General features: G+C 34.4%; 1 protein-coding gene across 2 annotated transcripts in view; it reads left to right on the top strand.

Moving 5' to 3' along the window:
• The window catches only part of LOC131427164 (trichoplein keratin filament-binding protein), an 85,773-nt gene that overhangs the window by 38,985 nt on the left and 34,059 nt on the right, over positions 1-12,729 (top strand). The gene's annotated exons all lie outside the window — the stretch shown is intronic.

Raw genomic sequence — 12,729 nt, 5'->3', positions numbered from 1 at the left:
GTCAGACACAATAGTGCGTACATCGCACATGGTCTACATCCTGGCCGTCACCCGACCGATACCTTATATCCAAACATCTTCTCTGTCCATCAAACACTAGTCCTCTCGCTGTACACCTCTTTCTCCGATCAAGCATTGAGTAGGAGAGTGTATTTATAATCGCTTGTCACCTTCTTTAATGGTGCCAGTCGCTGGCTGGACATCGTCAGCGACAGACCCCTATGAAGGTAGTATTGATTGTCTGCCCTTTCCTACCAGAAGCAGATTGTTACGGAAAATCAAACCGCAATTGTTTTTAACGATTTATTAATTTTAGTTGTTTGACGTAAAGCCGCCATAACTAAGTTCAGTTTTGCAATGACTGAGCGGAAACATATATTGGAGAAGCCAAATGAATGAAAAACTAACAGAAAAGACACACTTTTTCATGCATTTGAGGAAGTATTTCTGTAATGACACGTTGAATAAAGACTGCCCCAGAAAGCATGGACGCAACCAGGGCTGACATTATGCATCTCGAATCGAGTTGCTCGAAACGATTATTTTTGAAGTCGATTCGACTGAACTGAGGCATTACGTATCGCTTTCGACCTCGTGATCGAGATCCTAACAATGTGGTACTAGATTTCGACTGACGCTGCTCGAACTGTCATAACCAGAGATGCCATTTATACAGATTTATCTGTATTATACACATTTTTACATGCGCATACAGATTTAATACAGAGTACAAATTTCTTACAGATTTCTTAAATTGAATACAGATTCATACAGATTTCACCAAAAGTATGAAGGAAAAAATTAAACTATCTATTAGTATTTGAGCTATCTATTAGTATTTGATTGCAATGACGAGATAAATGTTTAGGAATCAACGTACAAATCACTTTTTAAAATATATATTTTTTGAGCAGATATTTAATGAAGAACACTGAAATCCACTTATATTAAAATTTGTAACTTCAATTGTTGTTGATAGGAAAAAACTATAAAATTTCGTCGATGAATATAATATAAGATATGAAATTTAATATACCACTCTATAACCATAATCTATTGGAATAACACCTTTTAACATAATTGTATTGCAGAAATTTCATTTTATTAGCGAATACAGATAAATACAGATATTTTATACGAATCAATACAGATTTTCTATGAAAATATCTGGCATCTCTGGTCATAACATACATAGGTAAACAAACCCATATACATTGCAATCATGAAAAAAATTAAACTGAATTATTGTTCGAGTATTTTCGATTACATTTATTCAGTTCAAGTACTGAAAAGAAGCAAACTGTTTGTAATACTGCGGTTTTAAGTTGCCGCACGAAATTAACATGAACACATTTCTGAAATTTAAATCAAGAAGCAGATTCGTTTCCACTCCATTTGAAAACGTGAAGAATTTTTTCAAGCGTGTTCTTGTACACAATTTATCGATGAACTTTTGAAATTATAATTAAAAAATTCTGTATTTACGTCATCCATATGTGTAGTTTTAATCAAAGGCTTTTAGGTTTTGCAGCTTTCTTTGTAGTATTTTATCATATTTATGAGGAGATATTGCTTTAGCTAATATACCAGGAGCAACCCATTCTTTGTAGTCTTCATTATCTATTTAGGTACTATTGAAGAGTCAAATACACGCTAATAGCACGAGATTGTGATGCTTTTGGCATATTCTAAATACTTTCAAGGTGTTTGGACAGTTAGATATATGGGTAAAAACATTATTTGCTCATTGTTATCGAGCGAATAAGCTTTTTCCTACAATCCGTTTGAGCGACGTTTTCATTCCACAGGATTCAGAAATTTTATTACAAATTACAGTTACTGGGCATAGGTTAGTTTCGACTTACTTTTGTTATTTTTAGTAAACACCACGCAGCTTTCAATTAATATGCTTTCTAAACAGTTCGACTTGTACATAATATGCAAAACACACAAAATATATATAACAATATACAAAACAATGCATTAAAATAAAGATTATCAATACTAATATGTTTATGAAAATCTAAGATGTTATCGATAACTACCTAAATAAAAAAGAAACGTATTCGAAAACTCATAGTCGATAGTAATAAGGCTTTCGACCATTTCTTATCGAGTTCAGTCGTTCACGAGCTCGATTGTTTTGGTTCCATAATGCCAAAACTTCTCGATAATCTAATACTTCTTCGAGTAAAGTCGAACGAAGCTCGATGATCGACTTCGAATCGAGAACCATAATACGAAACGTGGTCGATTCGATAAAATTTCAGTCGAATCGAGATACATAATGCCACCCCAGAAACCGCTGCCATCTCGCAATGGTTCATAATCTGTCAATTTTTATGACTGCGTCCTGTAGTTTACACTCTTCTTTAACCACCTGTGCAGTTATTCGTTTTCATTAGTTTGTTTCGAAATGCGTGGACTTGCAGCAGAACAACGTCGAAAAATTGTGTACAAATGGTGCACAGAACGCGAACTGTCACTGAGAAAGATAGCAAAAATGGAAGGAGTAAGTGAAAAAGCCATGCGAAATGCAATCAGGAAGTTCGGTGAGGATAACACCTTTGAGGATAAACCGAAAACTGGTCGAAAAAAAGGTTCTGCTAACCCTCAGTTGGGTAAACGTATACTGACGGCGTTCGAGCAAATGAAGGAGGTTTCAGTTCAGGATGTGGCCAAAAAAGTGGACACTTCGAAGTCAAATGTTCTTCGTGCTAAAGAACGTTTGAATCTTCGAACCTATAAGAAGCAGAAACAACCAAAACGTAGTCCGAAACAAGAAGCATCGATCAGGCCGAGGGTTCGAAAGCTGTACAATACGATTCTTGCTGGAATTTTGAACTGCATAATGATGGACGACGAAACCTACGTGAAACTCGATTACAAATCCTTGCCGGGACCACAATATTATACGGTGCGAGAAGGGTAAGTGTTAAACCAGTCCGAGACATCGATTGAAGTCGAAAAATTTGGTAAGAAAGCTATGGTCTGGCAAGCAATTTGTAGCTGCGGTTAGATTTCGAAACCCTTCATCGCCACTGCTTCAATGAACAGCGAAATATACATCAAGGAATGTTTACAAAAACGACTTCTACTCATGATTCGAAGCCACAAGGATCCTGTTGTCTTCTGGCGAGATCTTGCTTCTTGCCACTACTCGAAATCAACGATAGAATGGTATACTACCAAAAATGTCACTTTCGTCCCGAAAGACATGAATCCACCAAATTTTCCACAACTTCGACCAATTGAGGAATTTTGGGCATTAACGAAGGCACATCTTAGGAAACATGTCTCGGCCACCGAAACCATTCAAAAGTTCGAAAAAGATTGGAAAAAATGTCAAAACTTGTCGCCAAGAAGTCTGTACGGAATTTAATGAGGAAAGTTCGCAAGAAGCTGCGCCAGCTAGTCTACATTATTTTTCATGCCTAGACACGATTCACCAAAGCTTTTCTAACATTTTCAACGTTTCGGAACACTTAAATCCATTTGCAACACAAAATTTGATGCACGCAAGTTGTTCTAAATTTTCATCCATTATAAAAATCGCCACACGAAAATTTTTCAACTTCTTTGTATACACGCCAAACAAAAACTAATCATACGATATGCGTCAAAATTTAACAGAATGGTTATAAAAGTGTTGCCAACGTTGAGAGAATAAAAGTTTACCGATTGGACAAGCGCGGGAATTTTAAAATGAAAATTCCGGTTCTTTTTTTATCATAAGGTATTGCCACAGGAGGAGAGTACTTTGAAGGCAATAATAAAGAAATTTATTAAAAATTGAAATTTTGCGTTTTTTAATAAAATTCCGGTTCTTTTTTTATCATAAGGTACATATCCTCACTTATACGAGCGCAACCTGGTTCGGAGTGGTGCACAAACTTCGAAATCGAAAATCTCCAAATGGGTGAGGCGAAAATGGCCAGTCACATTTTGACGTAGAAAACAATCAGACGTGATCGAATATTGTATTTAGATGAAAGTTGTTGGCCTTATTGATATTAAAAAACTGTTTCGTACGTGAAAAATATCATTTCATTCTGAAATTAGTGTTTTTGTTAAAGAAATATGAAAAATGAAAAATTAGAAAAAATTATGTGAAACAAAATGTGAGTGTGGTGATGCCTTTCTCATATTACTTATACTTTCAAAAACATCACTAGAAGAATCTAGATTTTTTTTTAAACTTGAATCAAAAACTTTCTTTAGGTATAAACTACCATAACCTTTTCAATTTGTAACCAGTTATGTCAAGTTAATATAGATTTAAATGTGGCAACCTTGCACGCTATACAAAATTGAACAGAGCACGCTTTGTGCTAGGCGGTGGTGTTTTCTTCTTTCGTACCAGCACGAACCGATGCGTACCAGTTTTGCATTATTTTGTATGACAGTTTGAAAGTTTTGACACTCATCGCTTTATAATTTCGGAACCGAAAGTAGGATCTGGATGAAATTGCGCAGTATCATTTAAGACACTAAGAGCTTTAAATTGAATCATGGTTTAACCGTTGCTGAGAAATCGAAGTGAGTTCCGTTTTTGAAGCTTTTCTTTACTATAACCGATGCTTTCGAAAGCGGAAACCGGGAAATAATAGTCCCAACGTAGATTTATATATCGACTAACTAACAAGGTCTGCCAACTAGATTAATTTACTAGTAAGTTTTCTAGAAATTTGCACCTCGTTTTGCCATCACTTGTGAAAAAGTACACATGAAAATGAAAAAATTTCACTTATCGCGATGTAATACCGGAACCGGAAGTATGATTTGGATCAACTTTTTTGGGACTTTTTTTAAAAATTTCAAGACTTTTTATTTGAATCTTAGTTTGTAAAATCGTTCAAGAAATTTCCGAGAAAATTTAGTGCACATTTTCGCATAGATTTGCACATATTGCCCTGTAATTCCGAACCGAAAGTCGGATCAGGGTAAAATTCAATAGCAGTCTATGCGACCATAATACCTTTCATTTGAATCTGAGTTTGTGAAAATCGGTTCAGTTATCTCTGAGAAAATCGAGTCACTTTTTTTTTGAATAAATATTTATTGAAATATGAATTGAAACTAAATTATTAAGATTTAAATTGGGTGTTTAGCCACAAGTGGTGATTTTTCAGCCCTATTATATACATGATTTGGTTATTACCATGAAGACATTATTTGCTTTTGCAATTCTGTGATTTTTGTGTAGGGAAAATTGTGAACCTACTAGTATTGTGTATCGAGTCACATTATTCATCACATACACACAGGCATACATCCATCCATACATACACACAAAGACATTTTGTGATCTCGACGAACTAAGTCGAATGGTATATGACACTCGGCCCTCAGGGTCTCCGTTCCAAAGTCAGTTTTCACAATGATTACATAGCCTTTATAGGGTAAGGGCTCCCTATTTCATCTCATTTGTAAGAACGTCGCCTTCAAACCCCGATTTAGCCACTAAAATCACTGTAACTGTTTCATATTACTGCTTCATTCGCCTTGCTTTGATTCACATTTCTTGAAAATTGAACTAATATTTATAAAACAGCTAAAAACACTATTGATGTTTTCACTACTCTGCTCCTAATTTCATCTCAATGGATTTTTATCCATCCTATCGTTGATCTTTTATTCATCCTATAAATTAGCAATGGCGACAGCAATCAAAACAAAATATTCCACTATTACACTCTCACCCGCATTCGCATGGCTGCCAGATGGCTGACTAAAGGCTGCCAGCTGGAAAAATATGGCTTGCAGACATTCTGGTGACCGACTGCCTTACCGCTGCCAGATATACAACTCAAACGATACAACCGTACCCACCAGGATTTTTCCACATTATTATTATTGGTAAAAAAATTTACTCGTTGAATTATCTATTTAATGGGGCAATGACTTACGGAGATCTAAAGAACTATCTTTTAACATCATTTTATTAGTGAAAACAGATAGAACTGATATAGACTTTCTATGAAAAGTAATACATATTTTCTATGAAAATACCTGGCATCCCTGTGCACAGACGATGAAACACACACACACTTCACAGCGTTATGTTGGCGTATAGCGGAATGAAACCAGTGCTACTAGATTTGCCACAAGGGTTATTTCATTAGTTTTTAACACGCTCTTTCTGGTAATGTTCGAAGCGAAAACAGTTTTATTTAAATATTAATATCGATAATATAATTAAACTAATGTCACGGATACCAAAAACATACTTTTTGATAATAATTTGAAGAAGAAAAACAATTTATTTTTTGTAACAATATGAGATAACTTGGCAACTTTGCGAAACCGAATGAGATGAAAACAAAGCGCAATCAAGTGAACTAAGTGAAAAACTTTCATCTCATATTTTTAAAGACTTTTATTGTTTGTCGGGTAATTTTTTAAGTTTTACATCGTTAATTAAACAAGTGGCAAGTGAACATTACTAATTATGAAGTCATCCAGCATTCAATGGTAGTGTAATTGTGCGAAAAAGTGATCATGTTTTGAGACGAATCGATTAGTAGACAATCAGAAACATGACGAACTGTAAATCTTGAGACGAAAATGTGTCCTAAATTGAAAAGTGAGTTTATTTTAAATGAAAAAAAACGATAACCGAAGAACTTAAAACCATTTCTTTCAATAGGAAAGTGTGACAATAGCTTTTATAATCATTTTAAAACATTTCACAGTTTGGTTCAGGTAGGTTGTAGAATATTATTCATGTTCAAAGTAATGAGGTGAAGGGATGAGATGGAAATAGGAGCTCAGATGAAATAGGGAGCCGTTGCCCTATATGAGAAAGGCAAAACATTACATCTCACATATATTTTTTTTTTTAATTAATAACAATTTATTGGAATATGAGTTAAAATTAAATTATTAAGATTTAAATTGGGTGTTCAGCCACAAGTGGTGACTTTTCAGCCCTGTTTTATATATATATGATTTGACATCATTTGCTTCCGCAATTCTGAGATTTTTGTGTAGGGAAAATTCTAAACCTACTTGTATTGTGTAATGGGGAAAAGGAACTTATATACTAACTTACTAACTAATACAGAGAGCGAATCGATTCAATTGAAGATTGCATCGATTTTTGTCGGAATTTGCTTATTATATTATGTGACATTACATCTAATGGTTCTATATTTGTGAGTCTGTGTAACTCATTTGTACTAAACCAGGGAGGACGCTTCAGAATCATTTTCAGAATTTTATTCTGAATCCTTTGAAGCGTTTTCTTCCTGGTGGAACAACAGCTTGACCAAATTGGTACCGCATAAAGCATGGCTGGTCTGAAAATTTGTTTATAAATTAACAATTTGTTTTTTAGACAGAGCTTAGAATTTCTGTTTATAAGAGGATATAAACATTTAATATATTTATTACACTTTGCCTGGATTCCTTCAATGTGATCCTTGAAAGTGAGTTTTTTGTCATACGTTAAACCTAAGTATTTAGCTTGATCAGACCATGTCAATTCCAAGCCATTCAATTTGAGAATGTGATTATTGTTTGGTTTTAGAAAAGAAGCTCTTGGCTTGTGAGGAAAGATAATTAATTGCGTTTTTGCTGCATTTGGTTTAATTTTCCATTTTGACAGATAATCACTGAAAATATTTAAACTTCTTTGTAGGCGACTGCAGATCACTCTTAGATTTCTACCTGTGGCTAACAGACTTGTGTCGTCACAGAATAGCGATTTCTGACAACCAACGGGTAGATTTGGAAGATCAGAAGTGAAAATATTATACAAGATTGGAGCTACACTCGAACCCTGCGGAACACCGGCTCGTACGGGTAGCAATTCAGATTTACAATTCTGATAGCTAACCTGAAGAGTACGATCAGTTAAATAATTTTGAATCATTTTGATCAAATAAATAGGAAACTGGAAATCAGACATTTTTGCTATTAAACCTTTGTGCCAAACACTGTCGAATGCTTTTTCTATGTCTAGAAAAGCAACTCCAGTGGATAACCCAGAAGATTTATTTGATTTTATCATGTTCGTTACTCTGACAAGTTGATGAGTAGTTGAATGTTCATGACGAAATCCAAACTGCTCTGGTAAAAAAATTGAATTCTCATTTATATGAGTCATCATTCTTAACAAGATAATTTTTTCAAAAAGTTTACTGATAGAAGAAAGTAAGCTAATTGGGCGATAACTTGATGTTTCTGCTGGGTTTTTATCAGGTTTTAGGATAGGAATTACTTTAGCGTTTTTCCATCTTTTTGGGAAGTAAGCTAATGAAAAACACTTGTTGAAAATTTTAACCAGGAGCCTCAAGGCAACATCGGGAAGATTTTTAATAAGAATATTAAAAATTCCATCATTACCAGGAGCCTTCATGTTTTTGAGTTTCCTAATAATTGATTTAATTTCATCAAAATTCGTCTCAATAATGTCATCTTGTGATAACACTTGGGTTGAAATATGATCATACTTCAGTGAGACTTCATTTTCAATAGGACTCACAACGTTTAAATTAAAATTGTGGACACTCTCGAACTGCTGAGCAAGTTTTTGAGCTTTTTCACCATTTGTAAGAAGTATTTGATTTCCTTCCTTGAGAGCAGGAATTGGTTTCTGAGGTTTCTTAAGAACCTTAGAAAGTTTCCAGAAAGGTTTAGAATATGGTTTAATTTGTTCAACTTCTTTAGCGAAATTTTCATTTCGCAAAAGAGTAAATCTATGTTTAATTTCTTTTTGTAAATCCTTAACTATGTTTTTCATAGCAGGATCACGAGAACGTTGATATTGTCGTCGACGAACATTCTTCAACCGAATGAGCAGTTGAAGATTGTCATCGATGATAGGAGAATTTAATTTAGTTTGAGCTTTGGGAACTGAAAGATTTCTAGCTTCGATAATATAATGATTCAAATTATCAATTGCTGTGTCGATGTCCGCAGAATTTTCTAAAATAGTTTCATGATCCACATGATTTTCAATGTGAGATCTGTAATCCAACCAATTAGCTCTATGATAGTTGAAAATAGAACTAATTGGATTAATTATAGCTTCGTTGGAAAGTCTGAATGTTACAGGAAGATGATCTGAGTCAAAATCAGCATGAGTAATCGGTTCACTACAAATGTGACTTTGATCTGTTAGAACCAGATCAATTGTAGACGGGTTTTTCACGGAAGAGAAACAAGTAGGATTACTGGGATGAAGAACTGTAAAGTAACCAGCTGAGAGTTGATTATGAAGTATTTTACCATTACTGTTATTTTGCCTACAATTCCACTGGACATGCTTAGCATTTAAGTCCCCTATTACGAAAAATTTCGATCGATATCTTGTAAGTTTTTGCAAATCGCCTTTAAAGAAATTTAATTGTTCGCCGGTGCATTGGAATGGCAAATATGCTCCAGCGATGAAATAAATTCCATGAATGGTTTCAACTTCGATTCCCAAGCTTTCAATAACTTTAGTATTGAAAGAAGGTAAAATTCGATGTTTAATTTGCCGTTGGACAAAAATGGCAACTCCACCACCAATTCCAGTAAACCTGTCAAATCGATGAACCACATAATGTGGATTACTTTTCAATTTTACATTTGGTTTAAGAAAAGTTTCTGTCACAATGGCAATATGAATTTTGTGAACTTTGAGAAAATTATAAAATTCATCTTCACTCGATTTCAAAGATCGAGCATTCCAATTTAAAATATTCAAATAATTATTTAACATCACTGGTAAATTTTAAATTCATTATAATTTTATTTGCAAATTTCCATCCGATTTGAAATGCTTCAAAAAGTGATGAAGTCGAATTCATTTGAATGATCATTTGAAAAAGTTGATCTTGTAGGTAGATCATTTTATTTTCAGTTATATCGCCTAAATCGACTTCATTTAAAGAAGCGAATGGCATTGAAGGAATATTTGTAGGTAGACTGCCATTAGAAGAAGATGATTTGGCCGGTCTACCTATTAATAAATTGTTTTCGTTAGAAGAAGAACTGCAAGGCGGTCCTGTGTTTTGATTATTTACATTAAAAGAAATAGGAGATAGATTTCTACCTAATATACCAGCATAACTGACATTAGAAGAAGATGATGACGAGGTCGATCTACCTGTCAATAAATTGTTTTCGTTAGAAGACGAATTGGCAGGTGCCTTAGAAGAATTTTCAGGTATATTCTGTAAATTTAAGGTCGTTGATTTGACTTGTTGTCTAAGCGAACGAGCGTTTAATATTTTTTCCCTGACAGGACATTTCAAATAATTGGATTTATGATTTCCATCGCAATTTGAACATGAAAATTTATCAGTGGTTTCATTCATTGGACAAACGTCTTTCGAATGCGATTTACCACAATTCAAACACCGTATATCCATATGACAATTTTTGGTTCCATGACCGAAGCCTTGGCAACGACGACATTGCGTTAAGTTAGCAATACGATTATGCCGTTTATAATGTTCCCAATGAATTTTAATGTGGGAAATGAAACGTACTTTTTCTAAAGTTTTCAAATTGTTTACATCACTTCGATTGAAGTGTATTAGGTAAAGTTCATGGGAAATTCCAGAGCGTGGTTTAGAAGTACCATTCGCTCTTTTTTTCATAAGTATTACTTGGGAAGGGGCAAAACCAAGCAATTCTTTTAGTTCATTTTTAATTTCATCAATACTTTGATCATTTGATAATCCTTTCAAGACAGCCTTGAAGGGTCTGTCTGATTTTATATCATATGAATAAAATTTATGAAGTTTTTCGGACAAATATCGAATAAGACGTTCGTAATCTTCCAATCCATCCACCAAGACTCGACATTCTCCTCTTCGTCCGATTTGAAATGAGACTTTTACTTCCGGGAGAAAAGTAGAAAGCTCAGTACGGAATGCCTTGAAGTCGGAAATCATCACCGTCACTGGTGGCATAGATTGATGTTTCTTCCCAGAACGACAAGCGTCCATTTTGGGAATTTTTGAAGAATTTTCTTCTATGTCGCTACAATCGGATTCAGGAAGAATCTCGTAAATATTGTTAGACGGCATAGGATCAACGGAAGGGAAATCCGTCCGTTGTCTTTTATTTTTACATTCAGATTCTATAAGATCGTGAATGTTATTAGAAAAATGTTGAATAACGGATTGTGATTTATTCCGTATTGAATTATTTTTAGCCTTAGGCTTGTTGCCTTTCCGGTTGGACGCAGGCATTTTTGAAATTAATGAAATTTTAAATTAAATTAACTAGGCTAAATTAGTCTTCGATTAGACTCCTAGCTAGCCTTAAAAAAGGCTGATTAATTTCTTAGTCACTCTAATATCACTCTTTGTATCACTTAGTCACTCTAATATCACTCTTTGTATCACTTAGTCACTTAGTTAGTGATTCAGGTAGCCTTGAAAAAGGCCTTGAATCAATGAAACTCTAGGTAGCCAGAAAAAAATTCCAGGAGCCAAGAGCTATACGCGTGCGGTGCGAACGACTGTTCAACACCGACTGACACATATATTTTTAATTTTGTAATATGCTCGGACTAAAATTTCAGTAATGATAGTGATGGGATAAGTCTTGCAACGCCATTAACAGTATAACAAAGGAATATTTTTCACACTAATCTTGTGAAATCGTTTTACCTGAGTAATGACCGCGACTCGAGCGGATGTTCCGTAAATATGTAAATACATTTTTACGATTATGTTGGACTGTCACTTTGGATAAACTGTCCACCCAAACCCCTTTAATGTAACTCACTTTTGCAGTGAGCTTAGAGATGTGTAATTCGCTCCTGAGCTATTCCAGTGAATCGAATCTTTAAAGTGAGCTGATAGCTCACAGCTCTTTTTAAAAAAACCGCAGCTCACCACTTCATCGCACTGGTAAACAGGGATGCCAGGTTCAGAGATTAATCTGTGTTTCACAGATTTTCAACCTTTTGCACAGATTTAAAAAATGGCACAGATTTTCACAGATTTCTGAAAATGGTCTCAGATTTACACAAATTCGATCACAGATTTTTAAAATTGATCACAGTTTAGCATAAAAAATTACAGAACGGTAGAAAATAGTGAGACCTTTGTTTTTGCTTACCAAAATTATTCCGATCAGCTATTATGGAAACAGGGAAACGTGCACAGACAGATTTTGCACAGACAGGTTTTTAGCTTGATCAAAGATTTTTGAAAAAATGACCTGGTATCCCTACTGGTAATAATAATTCGCAGACAAGTTAGCTCGCATAGCATTGTTCTTTGTACATCAATGATTTCGATCATGCATATGAAAGAAAAACGGAGTAAGAAAAACGGCGCTCAAAACAAACCCTCAGTTCAATCTTCAATGTATCAAATGATACATTGAATCGATTCCCTTTAGTGAGCTGATCGGTTCGGAGCTGCTCACCGGTATGAGCTGTTTCGCACATCTCTAAGTGAGCGTCGCACGATCAACATATCGTCTTAAAAAACGTGTTCCTGTGCAATAACTCAATTTATTTACACGTTTAAAAATGAAATCTCTTCGTAAAAGGTTCGTACTTTTACAATACTTTTTCATATTTTGTTTGGGAAACATTTTACCATTTTTTTAATATGTATTGAACTTTTGATAATTTTTCGGATTTTCAATATTTAAAACTAACTTTGAAAAGGCCTAAAAAATTACATCGAGTTCCACTTAGACTTTTTCTAATATTGTTTATTGTCAAAATGTAAACAAAACAAAAATTACTACATGTTGCTTAAGTTGCGCGTG

The sequence above is a fragment of the Malaya genurostris genome, chromosome 2, assembly GCF_030247185.1.
Source record: "Malaya genurostris strain Urasoe2022 chromosome 2, Malgen_1.1, whole genome shotgun sequence".
Taxonomy (NCBI): domain Eukaryota; kingdom Metazoa; phylum Arthropoda; class Insecta; order Diptera; family Culicidae; genus Malaya; species Malaya genurostris.
Note: the sequence above shows the minus strand (reverse complement) of the source record. Positions and strands in the feature narration are given on the sequence as shown.